Source organism: Pongo abelii, chromosome X, assembly GCF_028885655.2.
Source record: "Pongo abelii isolate AG06213 chromosome X, NHGRI_mPonAbe1-v2.0_pri, whole genome shotgun sequence".
Lineage (NCBI taxonomy): Eukaryota > Metazoa > Chordata > Mammalia > Primates > Hominidae > Pongo > Pongo abelii.
In genome coordinates, this window is record NC_072008.2 from 69,042,616 (window position 1) to 69,057,583 (window position 14,968).

The 14,968-nt window shown below is 39.7% G+C and overlaps 1 pseudogene; it reads left to right on the forward strand.

Moving 5' to 3' along the window:
- Positions 1-5,207: 5,207 nt before the first annotated feature.
- On the forward strand, positions 5,208-6,954 carry LOC100452566 (SHC-transforming protein 1-like; annotated as a pseudogene).
- The last annotated feature ends 8,014 nt before the right edge of the window (positions 6,955-14,968 follow it).

Sequence of the window (14,968 nt, forward strand, 5' to 3'; positions counted from 1 at the left end):
CTGCAAAAGAAAAAAAAAAAAAAAGGAGAAAATGAAAAAACATGTGTTTGGTTTCTGTGTTTGCTTCTTGTCTTTAAAAAATTCCATAATTGTTATTTTCATTTACTTTTCTTTCACCCTATACCTCCTTTCCCGTTTGCCATCTGCAGTACCAAAAAATCTAGAAAGGGCTTCTAATGACTTGAACCCCTTTAAAGAATTCAGATTATTTTTAGGCCTAAACCTCTGTTTTCCTGTATTGCATGACCTGACCTTTTTGGTTTTTGCATTGTGAGAGGATTTGACCTTGGTATGTATGGTGGCACACAAGAGCTACAAAGTTATGGGTGACTGAGCACAGTTTACAGGAAGTTGTCTTGGCTGGGGTTTTTTTTTTTTTTTTCTTTTTTCTTTCTTTTCTTTCCTAGGAAGTTGTTAAGGATCCTAATACTTGTTCAGAGATGCATTCTAAAGGGTCTTCTCTATTGATTTTTCTCCCAGAATTAATCTTAATTCAATTTGTCTGTGCACATTTGCATGAGGAACTGAACTGTTGTTTTCATGTGTTAATGATAGGCTGAGATTTCCTCAGCTCCAAAGAGAAAGGGCATTTGCTCCTCCAAACTGAAAGGCACCCCTGGGTGATCAGGAGCCTTGTAGGAGTTTCTAGGGGGTTGACCCCCATGACATGCAGTGACCCTGTAGAGAAATCCCCAAGAAAAATTAATTTAAAAAATGTCTCATCCAGGAAACACATATAAGGGCTGATCATCTGGCATTTTGAGCCCTCTCAGAGCTTATAGACCTCTGGAGTGAAACTGAGACACGTAAGAGGGTGGAATTGACTCAGTTGTGACCAACTGTGGAGTCCTGCCCACAAGCAGCACATATTGATCCACAACACAAAACCCCTAGGCCACAGCTCAGTTTCTCCTTTTAAGAAAAAAAAAAAGTGGGAAATGAATAATCTAAGAATGAAGAGAAAATAAGGAGAATGACCCCATTTTGAGCACTCTGTAAGTTTTATGGAACCTCTACTTGCCAGAATAAAATGGAAGTAATATGGTTTTTGTGCATATTTACATTAAAGAGTCCCAAGGTTGACCTGCAGACTATAGAGTTTGTAGGTCCCAATTTTCTCTATTTTTCTTTTCAGCCTGCTGTTATTTTCTACTGAAATAAAAACCACTGTTTGGATCTAACTTTTTTTTTTTTTACAAGCTGGTGAATTTGTATTTATCTCATGGCTAAAGCACTGAGGTAAAAGCTATAGAATCTTTGTGTGTATGTAGTATGTGTGTATGTATATGTGTGTGTACATATTTGAAGGCCTTTATAATAGACTACTATAATTTTATGTTCAATTGGCAATTAAATCCCTTTGAATTTCTCTCTAGCTCACCAGACAGTCTCTTTGTACCTTATAATGTAAATTTTGCTACCTGATTTTCACCAGAATTGTTTCCTTTAATATGCAGATTTAGGACTATGAAGCTGACAACTGCCAGGGTAAGGAAACAAGTTATCAAGAGTTTGCAAGTTTAAGACAGGAAAAAAAAGAGGAGGTTTTGGAAATCTATAAGATGTACTTCTATCAGCATGCCTAATACATCTATGTATTTATGTGTTGTGTACAAAATGTTTCACTACTGAAAATATATAAAGAGCTCTAATTAATTGGCTTAAGAAAATAAAAGCACTTGAATCAAATACTTTGTCAGGAAAAAAGAAAAGACTAGTCAAATACTTTTTCAAGTTTATGTAACTTAAGTTAAAATCTGTATTAAATAAGCTAGCTTTAAAATTATTGGTAAAGTAATATTAGAAATGTCTTAAGAATTGCCAGCATACATTTTGTTTGCATTTATTAATCAAGCAATTTCATACTTATTCCTACCAAATACTGTAAGTTGTCAAAATTTGGCATAGGGATTACAAAACTATAAACCCAACCCTAAACAGAATAATATTTGTTTGTGTAATTTTAATAAATAAGACTGATATTGGTTTATAAGACTGATATTGGTTTAATGAAAATAGCTGCATCTTGAATTTAGTAAGATTATTATAACTTCTAATCCTGTGGCTTTAGGCAGTCTAGTTCCCTGGCAATAAGGAGATTTGTTTTGGGAAAGGACTGTTATCATATTCATTTCAAAGCTAAACTATAAACTAAGTTCCTCCCAAAGTTAATTCAGCCTATGCCCAGGAATGAACAAGGACAGCTTGGAGGTTAAAAGCAAGATGGAGTCAGTTAGGTCAAATATTTTTCTCTGTCTCAGTTATAATTTTGCAATGGTTGTTCAATAACTTTAAATGATGACTATCACAGTTTTCCTAAATAATCTAGGTAAAAAATTAAAATAAAATGAGTAAACGTAATGGGATAAATACTTGTAGACAAACGTCATAACATAGAATATACAGTTATATTAAATTAAATAATAGATATTTCATTATTTGGGTATTTTCCCATAAAAATATATTGTAGGAAAACATTCTTCCTAAAAAAGTGTTTACTTTTTAAAATGATGAAAAGTTTTGTGTAATTTGAACCTTATTTAAAGGTTCTATATAAAACAAGGAAAAGGAAGCAGGAAATAAGAGATGTAAAGAAAGTTATGAAAATAGAGAGGCTTTTTGTGGTAAGAAACTTAATGAGAAATAATTTTATATGAGAAATAATCTTGTATGGTAAATTTAGACCTAAAATAAAATGACTAGTTGTTTTAGAAAGAGTGATATTCAGGACGAACCAGAAAGTTCTAGCATGTCATGAGTGGTCTGTGTAAGTCATAAAAGAGGATTAAAAAAAAAAAAACCGTTTTATATGATCAAGTTGTATATAATTAAATAAAAATTATAATGCTCTTTCTAGAGATTGGGCTTGATGTAAAAAAAAAACACTTATACACTAAATCATTTGTTAGAACAATGAAATTTTCTTAAGGGGTTGATTTACTCTTTATAAATTATAAGATATTTCAATTTTTTTTAAACCAAAGTTCAACTTTTATTGCATCTCACTGTTTCTCAGCTTTCTCTCACTCCCCTTTTAAAAGGCACATTTTCTTAAAGGTCTAAAGGAAATGTTTTCTTCCAGCATAGTATTCTGTGCACTGCAGAAGGTCTTTTATTTAGCCTTTTGGTAACTGGCCTAATACATTGTATGCTTTATCAAAATAATTTCTATGCCATTATTATTATGTTTGGTTTGCTTAGGAAAAAAACTGAGATTTAATTTTTTTTAATTAATGTTATTACATTCATGTATCGTCCTGTACGTGCTTTTAATGTCCTTGTGACATTGAGTTACAGGGCTTTGACTCCTGGGTGTAAAAAGGGCACCAAGTCTTGCTAGATCTTAAACACTGAGAGCAATTAAGTCTCATCTTCAGGCCCCGTAGAACATACCAACCATGGAAACTGTATTCCTGAGATACAGGACAAAAATTAAAGCTATGTCAACTCAAGGCCCAGAGACTATCATGGAAAAGTTGGACAAGGAAGACTGTAAGGGCTGATTTTGAAAGATAAAATAAATTCAGTTTCACTATAAATTAATCATTAATGTCAGAGACACACTGATGCAAGACCAGTATATGGGCCCCTGTGTCAGATTAACAAGGTTTTCTTGAAGCATTAACCAACTCCTTAATAAAGGTTATAAAGGCTAATGGAGGTTATATCTGATGGTCAAAAATTAAAATTTTATAGATTGTTTATAAAATTTTGAGAAACAAATTTAATCGGCTTCATGCTGTTATTAGGAGTTATTTTGAAAATTACGTCTCCTCTCACAACAAATAATGTTTTTTGCCTTTTTTTTTTGAAATCCTTGAGTTATCACTTTGATGATTCATTTAGAATGACATATTTTACAATGACCTGTGATTCTATTTTGTAATATCAAGTGTTTAAACCTTTTATATTTGACAAGGTTTCCAAAATGAAATGATAGATTATGTATTTTTGGACCTAATTAATTCTTTAAGATATTGGGTTCCCTGAAGTTCAAAAATGATATAATTTGACTTATTTGGTACAAAAAGTATACAGGAAGCATTGTCAAATATGAAATTGTGTTTGGTTTTCTTTGGGGTATATTTGTATAAATATGTTATTGGTATGTTTTCCAAAATTATGGGAAACTCCTGTAATTCTGATATGATTTAGTGTTCATTATCAGTAATAATAATAATTCTTATGTTAAAATTATTGTGTGCCACAGAGGTAACACATTTCATTGTCAATTGTATCTTTGAGTATGGCTGCCCTAAAATTTTTGTTATCCATAGGCAATCGTCATGTTGTTTTGGTCCTCTTTAGAAGGCGGTTTTATAATTAGCTATAAAGTTCTTAACAAGTGCTCTTGAATGCAGGTTTCTGATAACTTTGGAGACTGTGACATGAGAATAGAGGAAACACTTTCAGGACTCATGGAGAGCTAAAACTTTTATGACTATCAAGCAAAACAGGAATTAATGGTATGGACTGGACTAATCTTTTTGACTTTTCACTAAAAACGTTGCTGATCCTTTGTTTTGTTTTTTAGTCTTGAAACTTTTCTTTAAAGCTATTGACAGCTTTTAACAATTTAGTATGCTCCTCTGAACAAAATTTGGAGCATATTTTTTTCTCTCTACCTGATTTCTCCAGGATTTGGAAACTATTTTTAAGTATTCTTAATTTATGACAATGCAATTATTTGCATAAAGAATCTGTTTTCATTTGCAACAGGACACAATTGGAGAAGCTGATTATTTCACCAGGGCTTTGACTGGAATAGTGTGCTTTCCTTTAAGGAATCAAAACTACCCTCATACCTTTGTCTACACAACCCTAGTACAGGGTTTCTGACCTGTGGTAGTTAAAGAATGCCATTTTCTGACAGGTCCAGGAGCTCCAGGTTTATCTTGGAACCTCAAGAGGAGAGGAAACTTATCCAACTTATAGGTATTTGATGATACAAATCCATGGCTGGGCTCAGCTTAAAAAGTTTTATCTGAGGAAGAGGCTCCACGTTGGGTGGGAATGGGGCCCAAAACTGTCTGGGTCTGAACTGGGGAGCAGAAACCACCTGTCCCTCTCATTCCCCAGGACTTCTGTGACTCCTGGGCCACAGAGGTCTGACCAGGCTAAGGGCTTGGGCATACCCCCTGCCTGGCCTCCTTGCCCAAACTGGCAGAGGGGCCAGACTGAGCAGCAGTCCCTCTCTCACCTCAGCTATGAATCTCCTGCCCCCCAAGTCCAAGTACAATCCACTGTGGAATGAGTCTCTGTCATCGCCGGAGGAGGGGCCTTCAGGGTCCACCCCACCAGAGGAGCTGCCTTCCCCATCAGCCTCATCCCTGGGGCCCATCCTGCCCCCTCTGCCTGGGAACCATAGTCCCACTACCCTGTGCTCCTTCTTCCCCTGGATGAGCAACCTGAGGCTGGCCAATTGGGCCGGGGGACACCTGGGGCCTAAGGGGGAGCCAGGAAGGGCAGCCAATGATGGGGAGGGCATCGTAGGGGCAACTATGCCAGACTCATTCCCCTACCCCTCCTCCAGGACATGAACAAGCTGAGTGGATGTGGTGGGTGCAGGACTCAGGTGGAAGGGGGCCAGCTTGGGGGCAAGGAGTGGACCCACCATGGGAGCTTTGTCAGTAAGCCCATGTGGGGCTGGCTGCATCCCAATGACAAAGTCATGAGACCTGGGGTTTCCTACTTGGTTTGGTACATGGGCTGTGTGGAGGTCCTGCAGTCAATGAGTGCTCTGGACTTCAACACCTGGACTCAGATCACCAGGGAGGCCATCAGTCTTGTATGTGAGGCTGTGCCAGGTGCCAAGGGGGCGACAAGGAGGAGAAAGCCCTGTAGCCATCCACTCAGCTCTATCCTGGGAAGGAGTAACCTGAAATTTGCTGGAATGACAATCACTCTCACCATCTCCACCAGCAGCCTCAACGTCATGGTTGCAGACTGCAAACAGATTATCACTAACCACCATATGCAATCTATCTCTGCATTCAGTGGGGATCTGGACATAGCCAAGTATGTCACCAACGTTGCCAAAGACCCTGTGAGTCAGAAAGCCTGCCACGTTCTGGAGTGTCCTGAAGGGCTTGCCCAGGATGTCATCAGCACCATTGGCCAGGCCTTCGAGTTGCACTTTAAACAATACCTCAGGAAACCACCCAAACTGGTCACCCCCCATGACAAGATGACTGGCTTTGATGGCTTAGCTTGGGATGAGGAGGAGGAAGAGCCACCTGGCCATCAGCACTATAATGACTTCCTGGGAAGGAACCCCCTCTTTGGCGTGTGGTATACATGAGGCTTCAGGAAGGAGCCACTCCAGGGGCTGTTCGACCCACTCTACCCAGTGCCCAGACCCCCAGCCACTTGGGAGCTACACTGTCTGTAGAACAGTCTGTTGGGGGAGATCCAGAAGTCTGCAAATAGATGCCACCTCTACCACCCTGTCCAGGCAGAGAGCTCTTTGATGATCCCTCCAATGTCAACGTGCAGAACCTAGACAAGGCCTGGCAAGCAGGAGGTGGTGCTGGGACCCCCAATCCTGCCATCAATGGCAGCACACCCTGGGACCTGTTTGACATGAAGCCCTTTGAAGATGCTTTTCACATGCCTCCTCCTCCCCAGTTGGTGTCCATGGCTGAGCAGCTCTGAGGGGACCCCTGGTTCCATGGGAAGCTGAGCTAGCGGGAGGCTGAGGCACAGCTGCAGCTCAACGGGGACTTCCTGGTGCAGGAGAGCATGACCACACCTGGCCAGTATGTGCTCACTGGCTTGCAGAGTGGGGAGCCCAAGCATCTGCTACTGGTGGACCCTGAGGGTGTAGTTTGGACAAAGGATCACTGCTTTGAGAGTGTCAGTCACCTCATCAGCTACCACATGGACAATCACTTGCCCATCATCTCTGTGGGCAGTGAACTGTGTCTACAGCAATCTATGGAGCAGAAACTGTGATCTGCCCCAGTGCTGTCTTCCAGAAGATGCCCTCCAACCCCTTTCCACCCTATTCCCTAACTCTCAGGACCTCAGTTGGGAGGGAGAATCCTGCTTCTCCCCAAGCATTAATCATCAAAGTATTAATGTACAGAGTGGCCTCTTACCTGGGCCTTTTCTGTGCCAACCTGATGCCCCTTCCCCAAGAAGTTGAGTGCTTGTCATGGAAAATGTCCTGTGGTGATAGGCCCAGTGGAACAGTCACCCTTCTGGGTAAGGGGGAATGAATCACACCTCTGGACTTCAGGGTACCCCAGACCCCTCTCAACACCCCCACCTCCATGTTTAAACTTTGTGCCTTTGACCATCTCTTAGGTCTGAAGATATTTTATGCAAAGAGTTTTTGGGACCCTGAGTTCAATGACAGGGTTGCCAACACCTTCTTGGCTTCTGGGACCTGTCTTCTCCTTGCTCAGCACCCTCTCTGGTTTGGGTTGGGAGAACAGAGGCAGGAGTGGCAGCTGTCCCCTCTCCCTGGGGATATGCAACCCTTAGAGATTGCTCCAGGGCCCTCTCCTGGCCAGGGAGGAGATGGATCCCTCCCTTGCTCAGTGCCTCCTAGCCCGGGGGGGGGGTGGGGGGGCGGGGCCCTCACCCCAAGTCATGTGTATGTACATTTCATAAGGCCCACCCTCCCATGTTGCATGCCTATTGTACTCTACAGCCAAAGTGTAGCCCTCCCTTCCTGGAGCCTCTGCCCTGCTTCCCTTTCTGGGAGGGGGGTGGGGGTGACTGAATTTGGGCCTCTTGTACAGCTAACACTCCCAGGTGGATTTTGTGGAGGTAGGAAAAGGGGCATTGAGACTCTAAAGCAGTAGACAATCCCCAAATACCATCTGTAGAGTCGGAACTGCATTCTTTTAAAATTTTATATGCATATATTTTAGGGCTGTAGACATACTTTTCCAATTTTGTTTTCCATGGCTTATTCTTGAGCACAAAATGATAATCAATTATTACATTTATATATCACCTTTTTGACTTTTCTGAGCCCTTTTACAGCTCTTGGCATTTTCCTCACCCAGGCCTGTGAGGTAACTGGGACCGGCAGCATTCTCTTTTATACCAGAGACCTGAGGCAGATGAAATTGATTTCCAGCTAGGACTGGAAAAACTTGGGCCTCTTACTGCGAGGCTGAGAGGCAGAAGTTTGCCTGAATGCCTGTCAGTTTCATGGATGGGAAATGCAAAACCTACAATTCCTGAGTACCTTCTACAAGCCTGGAACAGCCTAGGCCTGGGGTGGCCACACCCCAGCAAACAGACCCCCCTCTTTTGGCCTTGTGGTTAAGGGGGAGTTCACTGTTTTCATCCTGCCCTCCTTTTGTTGTTGTTTGGATGTTTCCATGGTCTCACTTATACCAAAGGGAAAACTCTTCATTAAAGTCCATATTTCTTCTTAAAAAAAAAAAAAATTATCTGAGATTCCTTCTATGGAACAAAGTTTCATCAAAGCCAATTTAAAAGTCTATGTAAAAAATAATTATTCTTGCTGCACTGTATACAAGTAATTAGGCCAAGTATAATAAAGCTAACCAGTCCTACCATAATTTGTCTTTTGTTAAAATGGAAAACTGGAGAGAGAAAAGTTATGTTTCAAAAACTGTAGTACACTTGTTGTTAGATTCTAGCCTTGCCTATTTTTTTTTAATTTTTATTATTTTCTACAGTTTGAGCCAAATTCTAATTTTTCTTGAGTATAAGACTGCAAAATAATGTTTTTATTTTTTTCCTTTTTCCCCATTTTTCCTAATTTGAAATTACTGAAAACTAAGCTGTGCTTTCATAAAGCCATGAATACTGAAGCTAGACAACTTAACTTCAGAAGAAAATAATAGCATCCTATGTACATACATAAGTGACTTTCATATCTGGCTACTGATGTATGAACTTCAGACTATGTGGCCTATATCGATTTTCCAAGATTGTTCTTTTGTTTGTTGTTGTTTTCCTCCCTTTTTTACCCTTATTTTCTTTTCATAGGACATGAGACTTCAAAACCATCTAAAAATGAGCTTTCCTAATAACTTGGGGCCTACCTTTCTAGGAATAAAACATCCTAACCATGAGAGATCAGATGACACCTGAGACCAAAGACTCATTTTCTTTTAATATGCTTTCTCTAAAAGAGTTTTAAAAAGAAAAGGGGGAAAATGTGAAAGAAAAATATCTTGGGCCCCCAAAATCACTGAGCTAAAAGGAAAATTTAAGCTGGGAACTGCTTAGGGCAAAACTGCCTCCCATTCTATTCAAAGTCATCTCTCTGCTCACAGACAAAAGCATATCTGATTGTCTCCTTTGGAAAGGCTCATCAGAAACTCACAATAATGAAACTATTTTTCTCTCATCTACCTGTGACTTGGAAGCCCCCTCTCTGCTTTGAGTTGCCCCACTTTTACTTCAAGTTGTCTCACGTTTCCGGATAGACCAATGTTCATTTTACATATATTGATTGATGTCTCATGTTTCCCTAAAATGTATAAAACCAACCTGTGCTCTGACCACCTTGGGTGCATGTTATCAAGACCTCCTGAGGCTGTGTCATGGGCAAGCATCCTCATCTTGGCAAAATAAACTTTCTAAATTAACTGAGACCTGTCTCAAATTTTCAGGTTTCATAAGATAAAGCATTGTGTGAGTGCTTTAGGGTTCATAAAAGACTTTTATTATTTATTAATTTAACAAATATTCATTAAGTGCCTATTATATAGTGTGAAGAGATAAATTACAGTATTATGTAGTGATATTAGAAAATGTATTTATTTATTCTTTCAAATATTTACTGAGTGTTGACTATGTTTCAGGCACTGTTGCAAGCACTGACAACACAATAGTAAACAAAATAGGAAAAAAAAAACCCTGCTGTCATGGTGTAGCAGGATGAGCCACGGACAAAACCCCATAGACACTGAGGTAGTGAAGGAAGTAGCTTTAATCAGCTGGAAGCATCCGCAGACTAACGTCTCAAAATCTGAGCCTCTTGAGTGCACAATTTCTGTCCCTTTTAAGGGCTCACAACACTAAAGATTTTACATGAAAGGGCCATAATTGATTGAGCAATCTAGGGGGTAAGTGACAGGGGCTGCATGCACCAGTAATCAGAGTGAAACATAACAGAATGGGAAGTTTCACAATGTCCTTCCATACAATGTCTGGAATCTATGGATGACATCGGTTGCTAGGTCATGGGTTGAATTTTAACTACCAGGTTAGGTCAGGCAGGCCCAGGCCTGATTTTGGGTCTGGTTCCTGGTGCCAGGCTGCCTGCCTTTCGTTTCGCTTCCTTGTTTCTTCTTAAAATAGGTACTGAGTATAAAATACTATAAAACAATATGGGGGGGTCTCTTTGTCTCTTCTCCCAACGGAACTTACATTTTAACCTGGGAGATAGATAGTACACAAAATAAATGAAATACACAATGTGTCAGATGATGATGAATTCCAAGAAAGAAAGAAAGAAAAAGAAAAAAAACAGAAAATGTAAACAGGGAGTGCTGGAGCAGAGTGGGGGAAGTTTTACAATTTTAAATATTGGAGTTAAGGAGTGCCTTACCTATATCTTATGCTGAGTCAGCTCCTGGGTGGAGGCCACAGGACTAGTTGGTGCGTCCTGGTGGTGAAGGCATCCAGTTGTCAAAAATGCAAAAATCTGAAAAGACATCTCAAAAGGCAGTTCTTAGTTTCTATAATAGTGATGTTACCTTCAAGAGTAATTGAGGAAGTTGAAAATCTTATGACCTCCAGAATAATGACTGGCAATTATTTAAAATTCAGATTTCCCTCATTCTCCTAACTTGGTGTCTTTTCGCTAGTTTTAAACAGTTTAGTTTTTGTGACAGGTTATTATCATTTAAACTATAAACTAAATTTATCCCAAAGTTAGCTTGGCCCACACCCAGGAATGAGCAAAGATAGCCAACTTGTGAGGCTAGATGCAAGATGGAGTCAGCCATGTCAGATTTCTCTTACTGTCATATTTTTGCAAAGGCAGTTTCAATAACACCAAGGTTTCAGACCTTAACAACTGGAGGGGAAATTTCAATAACACCAAGGTTTCAGACCTTAACAACTGGAGGGGAAATTTTGTGGTGGGGAGCATGAGGGGATTTTAGATTGGGAGGTCAGTTTAAGTCATGCTAAGTTTAAGATGACTATTAGACATCCAAATGAAAATACAAAGTTTTAAATGGGCAGTTGGTTATACAAGTCTGCTATATATGTTTTGTATCCAGAAGATATGTCTGGATTGGAGATATCAATTTGGGAGCTTTCAGAATATATATGGTATTTAAAATCACAAGAATGGATGAGGTTAACAAAGATGTGAGTGCAGACAGAGAAGCCACATGGTTAGTCTGTGGCAGTGATATAGGAGCTAAGAATAAATTACCTAGGCAGATAGTAAGGGTATGGGAATACTTGGTAAGGCTTTTCTTTTTAATGAAAAGCAGCCCCAAGTTATTTTCCTTTTTAACAAAGAGCAGCCTGTAAAATTGAGCTACGGACATAGATACCAGAAGTTGTGCCAATCATGTTCAAGATGGCGCCTCCATCTTCCCTTCTCTTTGTTAGCCATGTGTACAGTAAGAAGCAGACAAGATGGTGCCAATCAACTGGAATGCTCATTTGCATAATAAGATTAGGGTGGGGCAACCAGTCTTCCCCACCCACTATGTACACATCATAACTGATCAAACCAATCTATAAGCCCCATGTAAATCAGACACAACCTCCTCAAACTGGACTATAAATCTCAGCGCATTCACACCAGCCAGTTCTTTTTTCCAATCTGACATTCTCTTTTGGGCTTTCTCAACATGAGGTAGCTTTTTTTCTCTCTTTTCTTTTTCTATTAAACCTTCTGCTCTAAAACCCACTCCTCATGTGTGTCTGTGTCCTGAATTCCTTCTCAACTGACCAAGAGCCAGGGTATATACCCCAGACAACAGAGTCATTTCAGCAGGACTGAAATCAGTGGTGTGCTAATAAATGTTTAACAACAAATTGTCTAAAGGACAGAAGCCCTAATTTGTAGCATTTGCCAGTTTTTGTGATGTAAATTCTTCTACTGTGGCCAATTTCAAGCTACAAGGTGATGCCAATTAGTCACGAAATTCCTGAAAATTTACCAATTATCTCCCACTAGCTGATATAGGTGAGTTCCAGCATACCATCAGCTGGGATAGAATGTGGATCCCAGACATGGGCTTTTCCACTGAGTCCCAGTCTTCCTGACATTTGGGCCAAATCAGAGATGTACTAAAAAAAAAAAAAAAAAAAAAAAAAAAAAAGAGGTTAGAAGTGGTATCTGAGTCTTGAGTCCTTTTGGATTTGGCCTACTGTTACTTACCAGAGGGATATAGATTACTTCACCCTTTGTTGGGAAAAAGAAAAAAAACCTTCCTATCTGCAAAACAGTTTTCAATTTTCCACACTGCCTCTTTTAATAAAGCATCCTCTTCAAAAGACTATTGGCAAAATGCCAAGGTCAGTTCTATAAGGAGTGGCATATTAACTCATTAGCACTAATTAATATTACTTAGCTTTAGTCAGTTACTCTGCTGAGCACAAAGGTCCTGAGGAAATGATACCCAGGAAAAGCAAATTTGGATAGGATATGAGGGTAATGGAAAGACAGTAGGGGATAGAAGTGACTACAGTAAGATCTATATGATTTCAGTATTTCTCCTCTCCAGAAATGCACCACCATCTTCCCAAATGCTTAAGACAGGCACTTGGCGATCATCTTTAACTACTCCTTCTCTTGCAAACCTACCATCACTCATCGTCAGTCACCAAGTTCGGTTTATTATATTTCCTAAGTTTCTCAAAAGTCTGTCCACTTTCTTTTCATTGCCACCTGCACTACACTAATATATGTCACCCTCATCTCATTCCTAATTTCACCTTCCAGCTAGTGTCTCCTCCTTCAGGCTATTTATCCCACCACCAGCCTATTCTCCACAAATTAGCTAGAATGATGGTTTTAACATGCAAATCTGATGGCACTCTCTTTTTTTTATTATTATTATTATTTTATACTTTAGGTTTTATGGTACATGTGCTCAATGTGCAGGTAAGTTACATATGTATACATGTGCCATGCTGGTGCGCTGTACCCACTAACTCGTCATCTAGCATTAGGTATATCTCCCAATGCTATCCCTCCCCCCTCCCCCCACCCCACAACAGTCCCCGAAGTGTGATGTTCCCCTTCCTGTGTCCATGTGTTCTCATTGTTCAATTCCCACCTATGAGTAAGAATATGTGGTGTTTAGTTTTTTGTTCTTGCGATAGTTTACTGAGAATGATGATTTCCAATTTCATCCATGTCCCTACAAAGGACGTGAACTCATCATTTTTTATGGCTGCATAGTATTCCATGGTGTATATGTGCCACATTTTCTTAATCCAGTCTATCATTGTTGGACATTTAGGTTGGTTCCAAGTCTTTGCTATTGTGAATAATGCTGCAATAAACATATATGTGCATGTGTCTTTATAGCAGCATGATTTATAGTCCTTTGGGTATATACCCAGTAATGGGATGGCTGGGTCGAATGGAATTTCTAGTTCTAGATCCCTGAGGAATCGCCACACTGACTTCCACAAGGGTTGAACTAGTTTACTGTCCCACCAACAGTGTAAAAGTGTTCCTATTTCTCCACCTCCTCTCCAGCACCTGTTGTTTCCTGACTTTTTAATGATTGCCATTCTAACTGGTGTGAGATGGTATTTCACCGTGGTTTTGATTTGCATTTCTCTGATGGCCAGTGATGGTGAGCATTTTTTCATGTGCTTTTTGGCTGCATAAATGTCTTCTTTTCAGAAGTGTCTGTTCGTGTCCTTCACCCACTTTTTCATGTGGTTGTTTGTTTTTTTCTTGTAAATTTGTTGGAGTTCATTGTGGATTATGGATATTAGCCCTTTGTCAGATGAGTAGGTTGCAAAAATTTTCTCCCATTTTGTAGGTTGCCTGTTCACTCTGATGGTAGTTTCCTTTGCTGTGCAGAAGCTCTTGAGTTTAATTAGATCTCATTTGTCAATTTTAGATTTTGTTGCCATTGCTTTTGGTGTTTTCAACATGAAGTCCTTGCCCATGCCTATGTCCTGAATGGTAATGCCTAGGTTTTCTTCTAGGGTTTTTATGGTTTTAGGTCTAAGGTTTAAGTCTTTAATCCATCTTGAATTAATTTTTGTATAAGGTGTAAGGAAGGGATCCAGTTTCAGCTTTCTACATATGGCTAGCCAGTTTTCTCAGCACCATTTATTAAATAGGGAATCCTTTCCCCATTGCTTGTTTTTCTCAGGTTTGTCAAAGATCAGATAGTTGTAGATATGTGGCATTATTTCTGAGGGCTCTGTTCTGTTCCATTGATCTATATCTCTGTTTTGGCACCAGTACCATGCTGTTTTGGTTACTGTAGCCTTGTAGTATAGTATGAAGTCAGGTAGCATGATGCCTCCAGCTTTGTTCTTTTGGCTTAGGATTGACTTGGCGATGCGGGCTCTTTCTTGGTTCCATATGAACTTTAAAGTAGTTTTTCCCAATTGTGTGAAGAAAGTCATTGGTAGCTTGATGGGAATGGCATTGAATCTATAAATTACCTTGGGCAGTATGGCCATTTTCACGATATTGATTCTTCCTACCCATGAGCATGGAATATTCTTCCATTTGTTTGTATCCTCTTTTATTTCCTTGAGCAATGGTTTGTAGCTCTCCTTGAAGAGGTCCTTCACGTCCCTTGTAAGTTGGATTCCTAGGTATTTTATTCTCTTAGAAGCAATTGTGAATGGGAGTTCACTCATGATTTGGCTCTCTGTTTGTCTGTTATTGGTGTATAAGAATGCTTGTGATTTTTGTACATTGATTTTGTATCCTGAGACATTGCTGAAGTTGCTTATCAGCTTAAGGAGATTTTGGGCTGAGACAATGGTATTTTCTAGATATACAATCATGTCATCTGCAAACAGG